The sequence below is a fragment of the Acomys russatus genome, chromosome 19 (genome assembly GCF_903995435.1).
Source record: "Acomys russatus chromosome 19, mAcoRus1.1, whole genome shotgun sequence".
Taxonomy (NCBI): domain Eukaryota; kingdom Metazoa; phylum Chordata; class Mammalia; order Rodentia; family Muridae; genus Acomys; species Acomys russatus.
Genome location: NC_067155.1, coordinates 27,834,612 through 27,856,486, shown reverse-complemented (window position 1 = coordinate 27,856,486; position 21,875 = coordinate 27,834,612). Strand labels below are relative to the sequence as shown.

At 49.6% G+C, this 21,875-nt stretch overlaps 1 protein-coding gene across 1 annotated transcript in view; it reads right to left on the bottom strand.

The window, feature by feature from the left end:
- Positions 1 to 18,724, bottom strand: part of Cdk8 (cyclin dependent kinase 8) — a 571,315-nt gene extending 552,591 nt beyond the window's left edge. The window contains exon 1 of the mRNA XM_051162894.1: positions 18,716 to 18,724. The gene's annotated coding sequence lies outside the window, so the exon portion shown is untranslated. The remainder of the gene's footprint in view (positions 1 to 18,715) is intronic.
- Between the last annotated feature and the right edge of the window lie 3,151 nt (positions 18,725 to 21,875).

The window sequence follows — 21,875 nt, the reverse complement described above, 5'->3', positions numbered from 1 at the left end:
TAAAATGTACAGCAAGTAAAATAAAGATACCCCCTAGTTAGCTTCAGCCGTCAACAGGACTGAACGCAGCCCACAGTTATCCGAGGGACTTCCTCAGTCAGACTGCCCTGTGGGAGTGTCTGTGGGGGCAGTTTCTTAATGGCTAAATGATTTAGGAGGGGCCCAGCCCACTGTGGGCGGTGCCATCCCTAGGCTGCTGCCCCCCCCCCCCCCCCCCCCCCGCACTGCTGCGCTGTGTGATAAAACCACTAAGTGGAGTTCCTCCATGGTTTCTACTTCAGCTCCGGCTAGAGTTCCTGGCCTGACCTCTCTCCAGGACGGACGGTCGGTCACCTGAAAGTGTAAGTCAAATAAATCGTTTACTCCCCGGGTTGTTTTCGGTCACAGTCACAGAAAACAAAGTAGGACAGGTATGAAAGTAGAGTTAGGATGACTTGGGGAGAAGAAAGAGTTCGGCTGCGGGGAGCGAGAGTATTGGGGGTTTAAATAGCATCAAAGAATATGATATTTGTACATATGGCTCTTTTTTTTGGTAAAATTTGCATATAAAAAAACACCACAAAACCTGTTGTTTTGTACAGTGGCATTGGGAAGAGGAGAGGCCCTATCTCTGACCAGTGAAAGACTTATAGTCTCTCTGCCCAGGTGCCCAGACTAAAGGAAGGAAAGTAAACACCTCCCTCCCCCATCCCTGGCCCTCCCCCACCCCTCTTCAGGGAGTAGGTGTGGTTGTCATCATAAGGGACCAGTAGATCAGTGGCAGGTCCTTCAAGGCAGGGAATGGGAGCTGGGTAGGGGAAAGAGCTGGGAGGGCTGTGATATGGAAAGAGCGGCAGCCACCTCACAGCTTCTCCCAGGTCAGTGGCGGCAGGGGCATGCTTTTCCTTAGAAGAGCCTGGTTTTGCGGTTCCAGGTGTCAGTGGGTCTATCCCAGGTGAGAGTTAGAAGGTGTTTGAGCTGGAGCGCCCCCTCCCCCACCACACAGAGACAGAAAGACAGACAGACACATCACACACACACACACACACACACACACACACACACACACGCCCACTGTGGAGGAGTCAGGTGAAAGGAATCTAGGCCCCTACAGTCTGGCCCTTAGTTCCCGGCTCCTCAGCTGCCTGAGGCTAAGCTTATCGGCTAAGGTCCCCTCTGCGGCTGTATTTTTCAAGCCCTGGAAGAAATCATGATAAAGTGGCTGTCACTACCAGGTCTCACAAGATGCAGCTTCCGTGAGGTACTCAATGCATGCAGTGCCTTGCAGCCCTGGCTCCTGATTGCTTGTTTTGCTTTTCTTCCCGTTACTGGTAGCTCTGGTGGGTTAACTCCTTGATGCTCTGAGATCTTTGGAGTTCTTATCCATATGCTGACTTCCTATCTCCTGAGAGTCACATACTTTTGGGAACCGGGACCCCGGCACCAGCACTGTTAGTTCAGCTCATATAGCCCAGAATGGAGGGCACTGTGACCCTGGCAGCTACACCTACCTCCTCTATCACTATGGCATCTGCAGCTCCAGGGTGGGCTGTGATGTGACAACCCATGGTTGTGCCTGAGGACTGAAACTCTGACCGTCTTTGCTCAACCAGCCTTCCATCACCAGAGGGCCAGGGACCACTCCTTCCCACGGGAAGGGAAAGATGACCCATGCTGTGGACAGTCTCCTAGGAACCTCACACTGATTTAGCCCCAGGGCGATGACTAGAGGCCACAGATGGCACACCCCTGCTGCAGACCTGGGCTCTTCCCTAGCCAAACCTCAACTGACTCAGCATTGTCCCAGCTGGGAGGACTGCCAGGTCCCAGTCTCAGTCGGACTTCTTGGCACCTCTGGATGGCTCCGGTCCAGCCTACGTTGCCGTCGCTGGCTCATCCTGGTGTGACAGCTCCCTGGATGGAGGGTAGAGCAGGGGACCTCACTGGGGAGTTTGTGTGCAGCAGTCACAGCAGCAGCAGCAGCAGCAGCAGATTTGGGGCATACTATGCAGGGCCCTTCACCTGTCGGACTGATTGTCCTGTTTGCATCTTCTTTAAATTAAGACGATCCAGGCCCTTGCCCCCCTGCTCTGTTTACTCCCAGCTCCCTTTAGGAAGGAAAAGGCTGGAAACTACATCCTAATGGCCCAATTAGTCCTAATGCTGCGTGGTGTTGACTGTTTGGTTACTACCATATTGTGTACAGAACTAATTGTGGGGAAAGCAAATGAACGGCCAGGAAACAGACAGGCTACTGGGGTATAATTACTTGGAGTGTCTGTCTTTAGTACCTGTGTGGCGGGTTTCATTATTGTCAACAGCCCCTAAGTTGCTTCCACATGGTGGTATTTGTCATTTTCATAGAAACTTGATAATGACATTAATTTATCTTAATGGCCTGTTCTATTGTTATAAATAGTAAAATTAGCTTAAATTGTCTTGCTTTTGCTGGTTTTGGATGGCTGTGGAGGGCCCCGCAGCAGCCGACGAGTAGATAATTGGGTGTGCTTGACAGATTTCCAATAATCTCCTGTGTGGGAACACAAGTAATGCTAGTACCATTAATGTTCATTTTCCTCTAAATTCATTACTGCCCTTTTCGCTTTTATCTTTTTTAATGTCTGGGCCATTTTTCTATATTTCAAGTGGAGCCACAGAGCTGTTCATGTTCAGGGTTATTAACATTCTGAACATGGCGAGCGTCCTGGAGAAAAACAAGTCTCTGTGGGGTGAGGTACCTCTGCCTCCATGCGCCGGAGAAGCGGGGCGAAAACGGGGGGGGGGGGGGCCTCACAGTCAGCATCAGGGCCTGGGTGTAATTAAGTCAAATGTAATTTTAAAGAAATTTAAATGTTTTCATTCGCGGCAGAGGTAAAACACGGGCGAGCCTAAGAAGGTGCAGGCCTGTGGCTGACAGCGGCTTCTCCCCTCCCAGCCGACTCCTGGGCCAATGTCCACGACGTTTCCTCAGATTATTTAATGTACTCTATAAATTCAGCTCTAATTAGCCTCTGAAGGTATTATGGCTAATTTCATTTATGTAAGTGAACATGTTGGCACAGCATCTGAGACGTCAAGGGTCATTTCTCCTTTTAAACAAGAAAAAAGACCCTTAGAATGTAGTTGGTTTTTTTTTGGCTCCAAATCTTTATTTTGTCACAGATTCTGTTACCCACAAAACTGGGAGCTCCAGAATTGTCTAAGTACATCTGCCCTGATATTAAAGCTGCCAAACAATAGCTGGTGAAGAAGAGGTTGTGTTTGGATACTGTACGTCCTTTGGATTACAGCCATGAAAAGGCACAATATATGTATGGAATCGGCTGGGGCAATTAAAAGCAAGCTTCTCTTGGCAGGCAGAGCAGGCTGACATGGTGGGTGCCGCCACCTACCCCACTCCCACCGTCACCTCACTCCCACCGTCACCTCACTCCGCCGTCACCTCACTGCCACCGTCACCCACTCCCACCGTCACCCACTCCCACCATCACCCACTCCCACCATCACCTCACTCCCACCATCACCCACTCCCACCATCACCCACTCCCACCATCACCCACTCCCACAATCACCCATTCTCACCATCACCTCACTCCCAACCATCACCCACTCACATCACCACTCACCCACCACCACCCTATCACCATCAACCCACTCCCACCATCACCCACTATCACCATCACCCACTCCCACCATCACCTCACTCCCACCATCACCCACCATCACCCACTCTCACCATCACCCACTCCCACCATCACCTCACTCCCATCATCACCCACTCCCACCATCACCCACTCCCACCATCACCCACTCCCACCATCACCCACTCCCACCATCACCCACTCCCACCATCACCCACTCCCACCATCACCTCACTCCCACCATCACCCACTCCCACCATCACCCCACTCCCACCATCACCCACTCCCACCATCACCCACTCCCACCATCACCCACTCCCACCATCACCTCACTCCCACCATCACCCCACTCCCACCATCACCTCACTCTCACCAGCACCCTACTCTCACCACTACAAGTTAAAATACCCACGAGATGAAGGGGGATTGAGACACAGTATATTTGTTCTTTAAAAAAAAGGCTTGCAAAATGCAGACTATATCCTTTAAAAATATGAACTCGGAGTCATGGTTGGGCTGAATCTAGGTGTGGTACTAGGCCAGCCTCTCATCACTGGGGGAGCTGAGGCAGGAGGATTAGAAACTCAAGGCCTCCCAGGTCTATGCAGAGAGACCCAGTCAGGGGAAATAATGCTTGGTTCAGACAGGGAGAAAGATTCTCCCTCGTGGCTTTGCAGACCTTTCCCGTGGGCCCTGTTGTGTGGCCCTGTGTGCCGAGGAAGAAACATTCAGTAATCCAGTGTCTTTTTTAAAAAGTAGACCATAACTGTGCCCAGACATAAAGTCCCTAATGACAACTTTCACAGTGAAATGGCCAAACAACATTTAAAGAACTTTTCCTTTTGATGAGACGAAATTATTTGTCCCCAACAGATACAAACAGATTTTAAAAGCAGCGTATTCAATAATATCACCCAAATGTGCTCCTGAGTGTGTATGTTGCTCTTGTCGGCTGAGGAGGAATGAAGGATAATGTACTGATAATGTAATGTACCAGAGGGGCAATTCATAAAATATTTATCTTAAAGCAGAAAATGTGTCTGCCTTGTTCATTTATAAAATTATAGTTGAGGAGAATTAGGTGCCAGCCAAGTCCCTCTGTGCACGTGGCTGTTGTCACCCATAGTGCATTAGAGTAGGTTGTATGCCTGCTGAGGAAGACGCAGCCCGTCAGGGGCACATAATGGATCGCAAAAGATAAATGGAATTAGGCCATGGGATAATTAGAGCGGTGCCCACTGGAGAGGCTCTCAGGAAAGTGCTCAGTGCTTCCATTAGGAACCTCCCCTTCAGTGGCTGCGGCCGAAAGTTAGTGCCAGCTGCGGAGCTAAGGGAGGGCGCCGTCTCCAGAAGGCACCCAGGAAGCAAGGCAGGTGGATAACGGGCCCACCCAAGTACCCCAAGCATCAGAACAGCCCCCACCCCACCCCCACGCCCACCCCCGGGGTAGGAGGAACGGTGTCTGACTGCAGTTTGGTCCTCAGGCTTGGGCTGTGTTGTCAATGTGTCTGGGGCGTAGGGGGCGCTGCGGGGCTGGTTAGAGAGCCCATGCTCAGCCACCATTCGCCCATCACGCCCTCAATGCTCACGTGACAGTCTTCTCTATAAACACCTACAAGTAATGCTTTATCAGTTCTTTAGCATTCCTCAATGCAGTCGACCTGACTTAAAAAACAAAAAAAAGTCACTAACAGTTTGGCCACGCATCTGGTAAATGACTCCACAGCTCCCCATGGCTGGTGGACCTTGTTGCTTCCAGCATTGTACTGAAACCACTTTGGGCTAGTTCTATCATGGGTTTTCCTTAGACTTTTGTGGCAGCTTCAAGATACATTTAGCTTAGCTGGGGGTCGGGACGAGGCTGGAGCGGTGGCTCAGTGATTAAGAGCACTGGTTGCTCCTGCAGAGAATCAGGGTCAGTTCCCAGCACCCACACTGACCCACACAACCGCCTGTAACTCCAGTTTTGGGCGTTCCGACGCCCTCTTCTGGCTTCTGTGGGTACTGCATGCAATGTGGTGCACATACATATTAATGCCCCCAAAGCTCTCATACATACAAAATAAAAATACATCTTTTAAAAGAAGATATGCTTAGTTGGACTGTGAGATGGTTCATTCAGCGTATAAAGAAGCTTGCCACCAAGCATGGCGACTTCGATCCCCAGAGCCACGTGGTGAAAAGCGAAAACCGACTCCCACAGGTTGTCTGGTCGCAACATTCCCCAAAATAAATAAGTGTAAAACAATATTTGTAGCGATACACTCAGTCGTAATGGCCTAAAAGTGATCTTTCAGCAGTTTTGTTGATGCCCACCTCCTGCCTTGACTCTGTTATCTCCAAAGATAACGGGTTTTTCTGTGAGTGGCCAAGCTCTCTGCCCCCACTCACTGGGGTAGGGATGCCATTTGGCTAAATTGTCATGGCGTCCTACCCTGTCCCCAACCTGCCTCCAGGGCTCCGCCGGATTCCAAACCATCCCTCCTCCTTCCCCTCACCTCTCCCTCAGTATTCCCACCGCACCCCTGCTCATCTCAGTTTTACCCATTTGTCCTCTTTCCCCGGCCTTTAGAATACAGCCCCATCCCAGGCACTCTGTGGTTTCGCGCACAGCTTCACCCCTGCACCCACAGCCTACAGACTGACTGTTAAGTTGGGGTACACAGCCATTACTCTCACCGAGACAGACTATCCCAGGAAGCCTCAAAGATCCCCATGAGGCACCATGCCCATCCCATGGACCCCTTGGTTATTGTTAGGGTTTGTTTTCTTTTCTTTTCTTTTGTCTAGCAGTGTGAGCAAAGATGACATAAATAGGTCTTTTGAGACGAAAGAGCGGTGTTCCTGGGTCAGACCATGTGTCTATGGCTTTAGCTACCACCATGTCTAAGCCGCTCTGTCTTTTCAGTACTTGGTGCTGGGACTGGCCTTTATTATTTATTTTTAAAATATATTTTATTAATTTATTCATATTACATCTCAATTGCTATCCCATCCCTTGTATCCTCCCACTCCTCCCTCCCTCCCATTTTCCCTCCTACTCCCCTCCCCTATGACTGTGACTGAGGGGGACCTCCTCCCCCTGTATATGCTCATAGGGTATCAAGTCTCTTCTTGGTAGCCTGCTATCCTTCCTCTGAATGCCACCAGGCCTCCCCATCCAGGGGATGTGGTCAAATATGGGGAAACCTTTATTTATTTATTTTTTTAAAGATTTATTTATTCATTATTATGTATACAGTGCTCTGCCTACAGGTATACCTATAGGCCAGAAGAGGGCATCAGATCACATTATAGATGGTTGTGAGCCACCATGTGGTTGCTGGGAATTGAACTCAGGACCTCTGGAAGAGCAGGTGGCCACTCTTAAACACTGGGCCATCTCTCCAGCTCCCAAAACCTTTATTTTTTAAATATTATTTTAATTTTATTCTCTTGATAATTTCACATATGTACAGAACGTACCTTGGTCATACCAACCCCCAAATCCCCCAGCCACCTCCCCCCGGAGCCCTCAAACACTCCCTTTTGCTTTCATGACTTCTTTTTTTTTTTAATAATTCACCGAATACAGTAAATGTTGCCAACACACGTGTGTATGTAGAGCCATTCACTGGCACATGAGAAACCTGTGAGGAGCCACAGGCCTGAAGAAAAATGACTCTCCTGCCCCAGTATCCACCCACTGCCGAGCTTCTCTCCCATCCATGCTACAGTGTTGACTGGTTTGATCTGGTGTAGGTAACACAGGTGCAATGAGCTCACGTATGGAACACAGTGCCACCACCATGTCATGTCTAGGAGACTTCATTCTTTCCCGTCTTCAAGCTCGTATAGTCTCTCTGCCTCGGATTGCTCAGTGTTCCCAGAGCTTTGACGGGGTTGAGGTGTATGCATCATTTAAAGTCCAATGCAAAATGGTCCCTTATTTTCAGCACCACATAAGTCTCTGCATTAACCACTTCTCTGACCAAGGCTGAGAGCAGCACTAATCTATTTTCATTTTATGTGCATTGGTATTTTTGCCTGCGTGTATGTCTGAGAGGGTGTCAGATCTTGGAGTTACAGGTTTGTAAGCTGCCACGTGGGTGCTGGGTATTGAACCTGGGTCCTTTGGAAGCGCAGTCAGTGCTCTTGACCACTGAGCCATCTCGCCAGCCCCGAGCAGCACTAATCTGTGAGTGTAAACGTAAATATTTAGAAGGCAACTTGACATGTCTAGGCATCAAAACAACAGTGGTATCCCCCACCCCCCCAAGACCTTTGACCTCCTCAGCCATGAACTTTTGACCAAGCTTACGGTACCAGGCACGCATTCCTTCCTGTGGGGCAGGCCTCAAATCTGAACAGAAAGCGGCTGGTTACCTGTTAGCAACCATGCCACGATTGCCCCCAAGAAGTAGGTGAGTCAGTGCTGCAGCGTGCAAGGCTGGTGTCTCGTCTCCTCCAGCAGGCGACACAACCCCTTGCAGCACTCTGCAAACTAGCCATGAGGGAGGAAATTTCCAGCTTGGTTATAGTCCTCCAATCAAAGTGTGTGTGTCTTCAGCCATAGGGTCTGACCATCTACTTACAGTGGCAGCCAAAGCCAATGCTCTCATTATCTCTTACTTAATTGCAAATTATTCTTTGTAGCAAAATTTTACATTTTTACTGGCATTTCAAATATCACTTGTAAAGCTGGGTGTGGTGGTACACATCCATAGTCCAGCCACCCAGGAGGCTGAAGCAGGAAATCATTTGAGCTCAGGAGTTTGAGCAGACAGACCTCTTCCAAAAATTAAGTTTTAGTAACTCACTTGTCACTGATAATTGCTTACTTTGAATAGACATTTTTAAGTCACTTTTGTTAATTTTTTTTTTGATTTTTAAGACAGGGTGTTAATTTTTTTTAGTAGAGCTTTAAAGGCATTTTCATCGAAACAACTGGCCAGGTTTCTTCTTCTTCTTCTTCTTCTTCTTCTTCTTCTTCTTCTTCTTCTTCTTCTTCTTCTTCTTCTTCTTCTTCTTCTTCTTCTCCTTCTCCTTCTCCTTCTCCTTCTCCTTCTTCTTCTTCTAGTTTTTTTGTTTGTTTGTTTGTTTTTGTTTTTGTTTTTTTTTTGAGACAGGGTTTCTCTGTGTAGCCTTGGCTGTCCTCGATCCGCTTTGTAGACCAGGCTGGCCTTGAACTCACAGCGATCCACCTGCTTCTGCCTCCCGAGTGCTGGGATTATAGGCCTGCACCACCACGCCCGGCTTTTCTTCTAGTTTTAAAAAAAGATTTATTTATTATGTATACAGTGTTCTGCCTGCATGTACACCTGTAGGCCAGAAGAGGGCATCAGATCACATTACAGATTGTTGTGAACCACCATGTGGTTGCTGGGACTTGAACTCAGGACCTTTGGAAGAGCAGACGGCACTCTTAACCACTGAGCCATCTCTCCAACCCCCTCTTTTTTCAGTTTTAAAAAGAGATGGTTTGTATCTGTGTGATGTTTTGCCTGCATAGATACATATGCCAACAATGCAGTACCACTAGAGAACAGCAGAGGGTGTTGCAGCCCCTAAAGCTGGAGTTAACAGATGGTTGTGAGCCTCGGTGTGGGTGCTGGAAATAGAACCCAGGTCCTTCGCATGAGCAACACACGCTCCAGCCCGCACATTCTCTTATAGAATAAGAGGATCCACACACACGAAGGTGAGGTGTGGCCTGGGGATGGGTACCGTGCCCATGTGTCTCCTGGCAAGTTTGAACACACTTTTGGTGCCACCTTCTTTTCTTTTCTTTTCTTTCTTTTTTTTTCATACATAGACCTGGGATGGCAATAGAACACTCCTCACAGAGTTATTACGATTAGGTCACTGCTTGTAAATAACCCCTGTACGGAGTCAGTGGTTTATTATGTACCAGCCACCACTGCCATCCAGGCTCCTCACGGAAAGCCAGGTCTTCGCCCTGTGTTCCTATGTTACTGTTACTAACAGCGCTCACACACTTCAGGCCCATATCAGGGTTTCATGCTTTCTTCCACTGGTTATTTTGTTGTTCTTTGTTGTCCCGGAGCCATTTTCATAACAACTTAGAATTTTACTTTACTACACGTTTGGGTGTCTTGCCTGCATGTGTCAGTGTACCATGTGTGCAGTACCCGCAGAGGACAGAAGAGGGCGTCAGATTCCCTGGAGCTGACGTGACAGATGGTTGTGAGACAACACCTGGGTGCTAAGAACTGAACCTGAGCCGGGCGGTGGTGGCGCATGCCTGTAATCCCAGCACTCGGGAGGCAGAGGCTGACGGATCTCTGTGAGTTCGAGGCCAGCCTGGTCTACAAAGCGAGTCCAGGATAGTCAAGACTACACAGAGAAACCCCATCTTGAAAAACAAAAACAAACAGACAAAAAAACTGAACCTGGGTCCTCTGCAAGGGCAGCTGGTGATCTCATGGCTGAGCCATCTCTCCAGTCCATGGTGTGATGATTATCTGGGAAGATGAATTTTTTGTTTCTTTTGAAAACAACAGTCTCGTTGCACTGTTGTTGTTGCTGTTGCTTTGGATACATTTTAAATATACTTCCTGTGGAGATTTTGGATTTTAATGTCTGTCTATTCTCATCTTTGCCATTTCAAACCTTCCTACTCCTCAAAAGAGAGCCTCGAGCCTAACTTTGAAATAACTCCTTTCTCTCTCTCTTTTTTAAGAGTTATTTTATTATTATGTATACAGTATTGTCTGCTTGTTTACCTGCAGGCCAGAAGAGGGCACTAGGTTACATTATAGATGGTTGTGAGCCACCATGTGGTTGCTGCTGGGAATTGAACTCAGGACCTTTGGAAGAGCAGGCGGTGCTCTTAACCACTGAGCCACCTCTCCAGCCCCATAACTCCTTTCTCTTATGCTTGGGTGGTGTTGGCACATGCTTTTAATCCGAATGGGAGCAATGAGTCATGTGGGGTCACCCAGCTCACAGAGGGAAACCAAGCAACGCGCTGACTACAGGAGGAAGGGACATGAAGAACCGTGTCTAGTCAGCACAGAGTGCCTTCAGGAGGGCTCCAGGAATGAGGGCTGCACAGCTTCTGACTGAGCTGTACCTTTTAAGTGATCAAGGAGGTAATTTTTTTTTTTTCCTTTTGGTTTCTCTGTGCAGCCTTGGCTGTCCTAGACTCACTCTGTAGACCAGGCTGGCCTGGAACTCACAGTGATCCGCCTGCCTCTGCCTCCCAGAGTGCTGGGATTAAAGGTGTGTGTCACTGCGCCCGGCAGTGTTTTGTATTTTTATCAGAATTAAACAGAATGCAGGGCGATGGTGGTGCACGCCTTTAATCCCAGCACTTGGGAGGCAGAGGCAGGTGGATCTCCATGAGTTTGAGCCTCGACTACAGAGCTAGTTCCAAGACAGCCAGAGCTGTTACAGAGAAACCCTGTCTAAACAAACAAACAAACAACCCCCCCAAAAAACCCAGAATTAAACAGAACAATAAACATACACACACACACACACACACACACACACACACACACACACACACACACACACAAGCTATGGTTGGCATTCTGGAAACAGGTCCTTAAACTGGCAGAAATTACCAGTTGTCATGCTCGGGGCTAGAGAGGTGATCTAGGGGTTAGGAGCACTAGCTGGTCTTCCGGAGGACGTGGGTTGGAGTCCCAGCACCCATTCAGCAGCTGACAGCCATCTGTTAATTCCAGTTCTGGGGGAATCTGATGCTCCCTTCTGGTCTCTTTGGGCACTGCATGAATATTGTGTTTATGCCCACATGCAGGGAAACACTGACACACAGAGAGGGTTGGGGGGAAATGTGCTCCATCTACACTCCCACAATCTGGAGCCCAGAGAGCCATTTCATTAGCCGTGTTCAATGGCAAAACACCCGTGATTGGAGTGGGCCACTGGGCATGTGCAGGACATGGGAAGCAGCGGATGCCACCCATAAGGACGCTTGCCCCCAGGTCCTCACCTCGCCATAAGTCACTGGCGAGCAAGTTCCATCCACGAGTCCAAAATAGACAAGGAGGATGACGTGGTGGTGATCCATCGACTGTGGGCATGAAGCCACACCTGGGTTTTTTGTTTAACGAGGTGTGGCCACACCCCATTCCCTGGTGTCTGCTTCAGCGGGATGGTCGAAGGCATGCTGTCATGGCAACAGTTGGGCCAGCTGAGCCCGCCCAGACTGCTCGCCCAGAGCCCGAGGCTAGGGAGGGAGGCAACGTTTCTGGGGGAGATAGCGAGTGTGGACACAGCCAGCTTCCCTGAGGTGGCCTGGCAGCCCTGGTATGCCTTCAGGTGTCTTTAGCTAAGAGGCTGACCCCACCTACCTGTAGAAACTCTTGCTACACTTTGTAGTGGCATTGGTGTTTGTCCCTTACAGAATTCATGTGGCATTTAATCCCTGTTGTAACAGTCAGCAAGGTGGGGCCTTTAAGACTGTGAGGCCTCTTCCCCCCGTGGATGGGATGGGTGCCATCATAAGACACTTCTTATTCCTTGGCCATTCTGCCTGCATCCTGAAGAGGACCGAGTGTCCCCACTCTTTTGGGAGACACAGCACTCAGTGAGCCACCTTGAACTGAGACTGTTCGGACTCCCTGGCTTGCAGAGCTGTCAGCTGATGCTTTATCTCTCTATTGTAGCACAACAGCAAGCTGACTTCCCTTGTTCTTTCCAGTCTTTGGCTCCTGGGACTTGTCAAAGGCTCCTGTTTGTGGCCAGGGAAAGTGAGGCCCGGAATGCAGGACTGAATCTAGACCCAGATGGTTTTCTCATCTCTGCCTGGTCACTCTGGGCATCCTCCACCTGCCTCCCCTCTGAGCAGCCAGCGCTGATGCTCACAGCATGGCTACTTCCAGAACAAGGCAGAGGGGCAGAGACAAGGTGTCTGGAAAAGGGGGAGAGAGGAATGGTGGCCACCCTCCGTGAGCACACAGCACACAGCAGTGCAGTACGCAGCACACAGCAGTACAGCACACACACAGCACACAGTAGTATACACACACACACAGCACACATCAGTGCAGGACACAGCACACAGCAGTGCAGCACACAGCAGTGCAGCACACACACACAGCACACAGCAGTGCAGCACACAGCAGTGCAGCACACACACACAGCACACAGCAGTGCAGCACACACACAGCACACAGCAGTGCAGCACACACACAGCACACAGCAGTGCAGCCCACAGCAGTGCAGCACACACACACACAGCACACAGCAGTGCAGCACACACACACAGCACACAACAGAATACACACACACACACAGCACACAGCAGTGCAGCACACACACACAGCACACAGCAGTGCAGCACACACACACAGCACACAGCAGTGCAGCACACACACACAGCACACAGCAGTGCAGCACACACACACAGCACACAGCAGTGCAGCACACACACACAGCACACAACAGAATACACACACACACAGCACACATCAGTGCAGGACACAGCAGTGCAGCACACACACACAGCACACAGCAGTGCAGCACACACACAGCACATAGCAGTGCAGCGCACACACATAGCACACAGTAGTATACACACACACACAGCGCACAGCAGTGCAGTACACAGCAGTGAAGCACACCTCAGTGCAGTACACAGCACACAGCACACAGCATACACACACAGCACACAGCATACAGACACAGCAATGCAGTACACAGCAGTGCAGCACACTGCACAGAGTACACAGCTAGTGCAGTGCATAGCATACAGCAATGCAATATAAAGCAGTACAGTACACACACACACATACACACACACACACACACACACACACACACACACACACACACACACACACACACACACCAGGAAAGAGAGAAAGCATCTTTCAAGCCAAGAGAAATAGCTTGCTTAAACTAATAAAATACGTTATCTGGTCTTTTAGCTGTATCACCTAGTTTTGAACCAGTTTGAAGTGAAAATTCACTCAGCACAGCCTAAGAGCACCAAATGCTCTCAACTTAGATGACTGTTGGTCTTAACCATGTGCTGACATCTGCAAATGTTATGTCCATCCCACACTTTACAAGTTAACTTTTTCAGAAGGGATTTCTCTGTGTAGCCCTGCCTGTCCCAGAACTCTCTTTGTAGACCAGGCTGGACTTGAACTCACAGAGATCTGCCTGCCTCTGCCTCCTGAGTGCTGGGATTAAAGGCGTGTGTTGCCACGCCCATCTTCTTATTTTTTTCACTTTATTGTATGTGTATAAGTGTTTTTGCTTCTAAGTATACACACCACATGTGTGCAGTGCCCACAGAGGCCAGAAGAGGGCATCTGAGCCCCTGGAGCTGGAGTTTCAGGTGGTTAGGAGCCTCTGTGTGGGTGCCGGGAACTGATCGCAGGTCCTCTGTAGGAGCCGCTGGTACTCTAAACCACTAAGCCCATCATTCTAGCCCCAAATTAATCTTTTTTAACTCCCAAAAGATGGGTTTTTAAGTACTTTTATGTCAGCTCAGACGAGCCAGGGTGTCATTTGTCCTGACATATCTGTGCTATATCAAATACCACCCTGTACCCATTACCACCTGTCACAAGCTCCTTCAGCCTTTACTGTCTTCTGCGTGATGTACCCTTTCCTCTCTCACTTTCTTTCCTTTCCTTTCCTTTTTTCTTTCTCTTTCTCCTGAGATGGTGTCCCCCTTTGTAGCTCAGGCTGGCAGGACCCACAGAGGCCAGAAGAAGGTGTCAGATACCCTGGGACTGGAGTTACAGAGGGTGGTGACCTGCCATGTGGGTGTTGGGAATCCAGTGTGGGTACTTGGGCGAGCAGCAAGTCCCTTAACCTGTAAGCCGTCTAGACGCCCCCTCTCCTTTCTATTTTTGCAAGAGAAAGAACCACTGGTGTTTTGGTGTGGATTGCGTTGACAGCACGGGATGCTTTTGGCAGCACTGGCCTCGTGACAGTGTTGCCAACCTGAACACAGGCTCTTTCCATTCCAGATCCCTTTGCCTGCCAGTGGCATTCTTGGTAGTTTTCACCTTTTGCCCTCCTTGGCCCCTTTATTATGAATTAGTTGTGTGCACTAGGGTACTTACTACCTGAGGTGTGGCTGGTCCTGTGTTAACAGCCGCCATCTCTGCTGTGGAGGAATACACACCACACACTGGCATGTGGTGCAGGTTTGCGCGGCATGAATTATTTTCCCATTGGAGACCAAGACTTTCACTCCGGTGGCTTTGCAACCCAGATGGTACTGAAGTACCCTATTTGTTCCATTAACTATTCACAGAGTCAAGCGGAGAGACGTTGTGATTAATTTCAACGGAAGGCTAACATGCGGTCCTTTCTCTGTAAGTGCAGCCCGTGGCCTAAAGAGCCTGTGAAAGCTTTAAATCCAGGCTTTTTGAGAGGAGAAAGATCGGAATTACATTGGGCATCTTTGAAGGTGCGTAATTATCCAAAGTGCAGCACCAACAGCACTCAGAGAGCCCCGCACCGTAGATGCTAGACTCACACACACAACCTCAGCACCAACAGCACTCAGAGAGCCCCGCACCGTAGATGCTAGACTCTCACACACAACCTCAGCACCAACGGCACTCAGAGAGGCCCGCACTGTAGATGCTAGACTCACACAACCTCAGCACCAACAGCACTCAGAGAGGCCTGTACCATAGATGCTAGACTCACTCACACACAGGACTCAGGCAAATGTAGCCGTAGCTACCCCAGATGGAGACACGGAGGTGGGGAAGGCAGGCAGTGTGTCTACACACCTTGCTTTTCTGTTTGTCACTTGTGTCACTCAGGACAGAACTGTGGCCACACCTTGGGGGTTGTATTGCTGTGATAAAGATCACGACCAAAAGTCCTCCGGAGAGGAGAGAGTTTATTCGGCTTACTTGTCCCAACCACAGTCCGTCGCTGGGGGACGTCAGGGCAAGAACCGGAGGAGGACCGGAAGCAGAGGCCGTGGAGGAACAGGGCTTACTTGCTCAGCCTAGTTTCTTATAGACCCCGAGGACACCTGCCTAGGGCTGGTACCACCCACAGTGGGCTGGAGCCTCCCACATCACGAGTCAAGGAAATGTCCTCTAGACTTGCTTGCAGGCTGATCTGATGGAGTCGTTTTCTCAGTTGAGAGTCTCTCTTGCTAGATCTCTCCAGCTGTGCCAAGTTGACCAAAGAAACACCCACCAACCAGGATAGCCCGCCCCCCTCTACATGATGCCCTGATGGCTTTAGAGATTTGACCCCTGACTCTTTACCTGGATCCTAGGGCTACAGATTGGCTGTGGCCCCTGGTCCACACCTGGTGTGTGTGGGGCAGCATCCCCAGTAATGTCTTTGGAGACTGAGGAAAAAAAAAACTAAAAATCTATTCATTGTTTCCCACAATCCAGCCTGAAGCTCACCCTCTCTCACTCTGAACGTCAGTCACACATGTACCTGAGGTTGAGGAGATAAACCACTCGCCACAAATTATCTTTAAAGAGGGGTGTTGGGGAACCCCCACATCTCCATTTGATCTCAGTCTGTCCTGTTGACTGTAGTTTGTGTGCTCCTGGATACGTGGACCTAAGAATTTTGTTGTCGTTGTTTAATATTAACTAAAGTAAGCTTAGAAAGAAATGGGTAGGTGACTTTAAAGAGACAGCAGTCAAGAAAACAAAGGTGGGAAATGGGTTGGGCTGGCAGTATTTCCGGTTGGGGCTACAGTGTTTCTGGTTCCTAGGAGGTGCTCTTCCTCAGCCTTGTCAGGCTCTGGTGGTCGAAAAGCCATAAATCTGCCCTTTCAGGAAAACGTTTTGCTGTTGTTTTTTTGTGACAGGGTCTCACTATGTAGCCTTGAATGGCTTGGAACTCTCTATGTAGACCAGGCTGGCCTTTAACTCACAGAGATCTGCCTGCCTCTGCCTCCTGAGTGCTGGCATTACAGTGCATGCCACCATACCTAGAAAACATATTTTAACAGTAAATGAAAATAAAAGTTTTCTGTTCAGAGAAAATACACCGTATGAGGACAGTCTGAAAATGGGATATTTGGATATTTGTTATGATAGTTTTGTTGGCAAAAAAAAAAAAAATTACATTTGTTAGTCACAACCCATAAAACTTCCATAAATTCATTATGTTGGCAGAATTTTTTCTGACTATATGAAAACCCATCAAATCTCACAGTGTTTTGAGTCCATTCATGAACAGTGACATACCAGCACATGCCTTTAACCCCAGCACTCTGGAGGCAGAAGCAGGAGGATCTCTGTGAGTTCGAGACCAGTCTGCTTTACATAGAATGTTCCAGGCCACCCAGGACTACATAGTAAGACTCTACCTTAAAGAAGACAAGCATACAACGATGTCGGATGTAGCCGTGGTTGTGACTAACATGCCAGAGCTGACCCATACAGAGGGAAGGACGAAGCTGCAGAGTTTAAACAGAACTTGATAGACTCAGAAGGCAACACAAGGGTGAGCAGGACAGTTAAGCCTGGCCAGCACTGCATTTCTTCAGGGCAACCAGCCATCTGCCCAGAAGGAGCACTCATCAAGGACCAGGTTATCCTGTAGCGTAGGCTGGCGCGAGACTCGCTGAGGCTCAGATAGGTCTTCAGCTCTGAATTATCATCCTTGGCCCTCCCAAGTGGGGAGAGACGTGTGCGTATGAGCACAGATATACAAACATACAAACACACACAGACACAGACACACACACACACACACAGAATCACACATATACAGCACAGACACACACAGACATACACCTACATAGAAACAGACATATAACACACAGACACACACAGACACACACACATAGATACATACACAGACACACACACACCTACACAGACACAGATATATAACACACAGACACACACATACACACACACAGACACACACACAGAATCACACATATACAGACACACACAGACACACACCTACATAGAAACAGAATATAACACACAGACACAGACACACACATACACACACACAGACACACAGACACACACACAGAATCACACATATACAGACACACACAGACACAGACACACACACACACACAGACACATACACAGACACACACAGAGAATCATAGACAGACACACAGACACACACAGACGCACACATAGACACACAGACACACACACAGAAACATACATAGACACACAGACACATACACAGAATCACAGACACACACACACACCATTAAGTTTGCCTTTCTCCACCCAGAGGGGCAAAGAGGCAGTGATTGGTGAGGAGCCCTGCTTTGGTGGCCTGCATGGCTGGACTTCTGGCTGTCCCTGGGTGCACTGCTGCCCTGGCTGTGCCTCGGGTGAGTGAGCATCTGTCAGAAGGTCTCGCCAGGCATCCACCAGGCCTGGTGGGGACTGCAGGGTCCGTGTGATGTGCTTGCATCCTGAGACCTGGATCTGCAGTCGCTGCAGTAGCCACTTCTACCAAGGGTCTGGGACCTTCTCTGTGGCAGGCAGCAGGGAGGACCAAACTCATTTCAGCAGTGAAGGCCGTGCCTATACTGAAGGAGTACAGCCTCTTCATACGCGAGAAGGGATGCGCCAACGATGGGAAAAGCAACCCGTGTGCAAGGTCTTCTTCTGTCCTCTGCACGGTGGGGGCCGGTGGCAGGGCTCAGGGTCGCCCAGCTTGAGTGATGGGGGTAGACAGGGCCTGGCCAAGTACCTGGTGAAGGTTCCAGGCCAAAACAACCCTAAAACCTCACCAGTTTCAGAAAAGCTGTGGCAAAGAGACAATTCTAGAAGGGGGACGTTAAAAGCAATGTGTTTTCCAGTCTGAAAGCAACTGCAGAAAGCAGAGGGAAGGGCAGAAGGAGAACGGAGCCAGGCAGGAGCCTGAACCCTTTGGGAGCCTCGTAAGTTCTTGTTTCCTGCATACGCGCCAATCCTTACTGTCGTGGCGTGTGTGTACACACCCTGCATAGAGTGAGGCCTCCAAAGACAGCCAGCTTTTAAAAATATCATCCTTGCCGGGGGGTGGGGGTGGGGGTGGGGGAGTCTGGCCATGGACAGCAGCCTGCAGGACGGGCACTTTTGTCGAGAACAGGCTTTTCTAAGGAGCCATGTCTCACGTTTATTCTTAGAAACAGGAGTTCCGTCTATAGATCGGAAGAGACAATGGCCCATTGAGCCCGTTAGTGAGAAGTGGCAGAGACAAACTATGGCCTGGCACACCAGAAATTCTTTCCGAGGTGGGAACTTTCCAGGGAGGGGGTGGCGGCCTTCAGCCACAGCGCCGTCTCCCAAGGGCACCTTTTCAGTCTTCCCTTTGCTGCTGAGGCAAGTCTCATGGTGACAAGATCTTGACACATATGGAGGGCCGAGTTACAATGGCAAGGTTGGGGAAATGACAGCGTGTGACCAACCGACCGGTGGACTAGACTCTCTGGCTGGGGCTCACACAAAGGCAAGCAGACCAAGGGTGCCCTGGAGTATATGCTGTGGTAAACCTCGGATCGACTGTAGCGGACTCAGGGCTTGCCGAGCACTGACGTTGCTGGAGCACACGCCCTGGCCGGAGCACTAGGCTAACTGCCTACTGGTACTTTGGGAGATGCGGTGAGGGGCCTCCGACTTGCCTGCACGCGAATAGCACTTGGCACGTGGTCGGCTTTCAGCGTTGGACTGCTAAAGCCAGAGAAACCTTGCCCGGGTTGAGCTTAAGCACTTGAAGGACCATCCTGCGTGCTTGAGACTTGCCTAGGGAAGCGACTACTGAGCTGAGAGCAGGAAGCCAGGAGACACCTCCAAAGATGTCCCCATTTAGGTTCTAAAATGGGGGCTGGAGAGATGGCTCAGTGGTTAGGAGCACTGGCTGCTTTAGCAGAGCACCGGGGTCCAGTTTCCCAGCACACACATGGCGGCTCACTGCCGCCTGTAACTCCAGTTCCAAGGGGGCTCCTTAATTTCAGCACTTGAGAGAAAGGCGAATCTCTGAGTTCAAGAGTAACCTGATCTACGTAAGTCAGCCACTGGTCCAGGCTAGCCCACTCGTACTTTGGGAGATGCAGTGAGGGGCTCCTGAGAGTCTGGAGGAAAAAAAAAAAAAAAGCTTATGTGACACTATCAATCAAGAATGACATGTTTGTTCAAAAACAAAGATGGAATGAATTTGAAGAGCCACACATAGTGATACTCTGTTGTACTCCAAACACCCAGGAGGTTGATGGAGGAAAATTGAGAGGATCAAGGCTAGCCTGGGCTACACAGGTGACACTGTCTCAACAACAAACAACAATACACAAATCAGAACACAGACACTGGAATCTTTACAGTTTGCAACCTAGGGGAGTTTGTATAAAGTTATACACTCCCACAGGGTATAACACTCCCCAGAATTCAGCCAACCACGGACAGAAAATAGAACAAATGTCTGCTTTGAACACATTTAGAGCCAGTTTTGGCCAGGATTTCCTAGACCAGTGTAGCAGATGACCCCACAGCAACGGCCTTGTATTAGGTGGTTTTATGTGGCATGTGGAGATTGTAAGTCTTTTTTTTTTTTCCCCGAGACAGTTTCTCTGTAGCCCTGGCTGTCCTAGACTCACTTTGTAGACCAGGCTGGCCTCGAACTCACAGCGATTCGCCTGCCTCTGCCTCTGCCTCCTGAGTGCTGGGATTAAAGGCGTGCGCCCAGCTGAGATTCTAAGTCTTGTGAGGATGTGTGCAGACCTCATATGTGTGCTCTGTCATCTTCCATGAGGGATCTGTAACTGGAGAGGGGGCACTAGAGAGAGAGTCCCCTGGATATACCAAGTGACAAATATATGTAGCCTGCTCTCACTTCACTTAAGGTAGTATGTACTAGCCTCAGATCCACAAGGGGAGGGAGACTGAAGCAGTGGGGGTGACTACCGCCCCTATTTTCGGGGTGTGTGGTGTGGTTAGGGTGCGAACAAAGGCAGAACAGCAGAGTGGGGAGTACGCGTTGCCAGGCTTTTCTCTTGCAAGTTTTGGGCAGATGAGTCACATGACCAATATTTCCATGTTTCTCACGGATCCTATGAAAACAATCTCCACACGCCTTGCCAGGCTGCTGGCAGGTGAAGCATCTGTGGAGGATGCCACACGCATGGGCACGAGCGTCTTCAGGGGAGTGGATATTGCCAGCCAGAATCATTGCGCCTGGGTTAGCCACCTACCAACCGTGCATGCTTATTTTGAGGCGGGGGGTCTCACCATGTAGCCTTTGGCTGCATTGAAACTATGTAGACCACACTCAGAGATGTGCCTGTCTCTGACTCCTTCCCAAGGGCTGGAGATAAGGTCCAGAACCCAGCCATATTTCTAGAATGTAGTAGAAACAGCAAATCTGCCTGGGAATTGCCCTCATGTGGGTAAACGGAGGTTAAGGGTGGTCCTACGACTTCCAGCAGACTCAGGCTGCCAATCTTGGAATCCAGGGCTCTGTGCGTGCAACACACCCAGACACATCTGTCACCATGCTGCCACTGCTGTTCATCACAGGGAAACTGCAAACCTGTCCCAACCTGCTTCTCTCATTTTTCATTCTTTGCTGTAGAGTTTAAAGGTGGGTCCCACAGATGCTTACCTCACTCTGAAAGGGTGGCCTACAAATTGCCACGTTAACACTTTGTCTTCCCAAGTGGCCCTACTGTGGATGGAAACCAGAGTCCTGCTCTTCAATTCTCACCCCAGCTTCCGAGTCCCTGGCACTACTGAAGTTGGCATCAGGAGATTATGTGTGTGTGCGTGTGTGTGTGTGTGTGTGTCCCCCAACAATCAGACCTTGGACAGCTCTCAGTGCTGGAGGCATAGACCAGGCAAGGACACGTGATGTCAGCATGTGCTGAGCTCCTGGTGTCCCAGCTACGTGGGAGGCTGAGGCAGACCGGCTTCCAGTTTGAGGTCTGCCTTGGTGTAGCCAGTGCTTGACTGCATTTAGGCTCAGCAGGATTGGACCGGTTGGAGCCAGATCAGGGAATCGGCACTAGGTTCCCTTGGAAGCCTGAGTGTCATGGGAAAGTCCAGGGCGGTGTCTCTCTGGGGGATGAGTCACTTGTACGGGGATCATGAGGATTAGAGCCTTTTTAGGAGACACACACACACACACTATTGGGAGTGAACAAGACATCAGCCCCAGAGGGATTCGGGAAGTGGTGCTAAGGAGCTTGGTGGCGCTTGGTCCTATAATCTCAGTTTAGAGGTGCTGAAGTTGGAGGGCTGTCCTGAGTTTGAGGCCAACATGGATTACAGTGGGACGTTGTGTATAGAAAAATAAAGAATAAAAAACAAAAAAGCA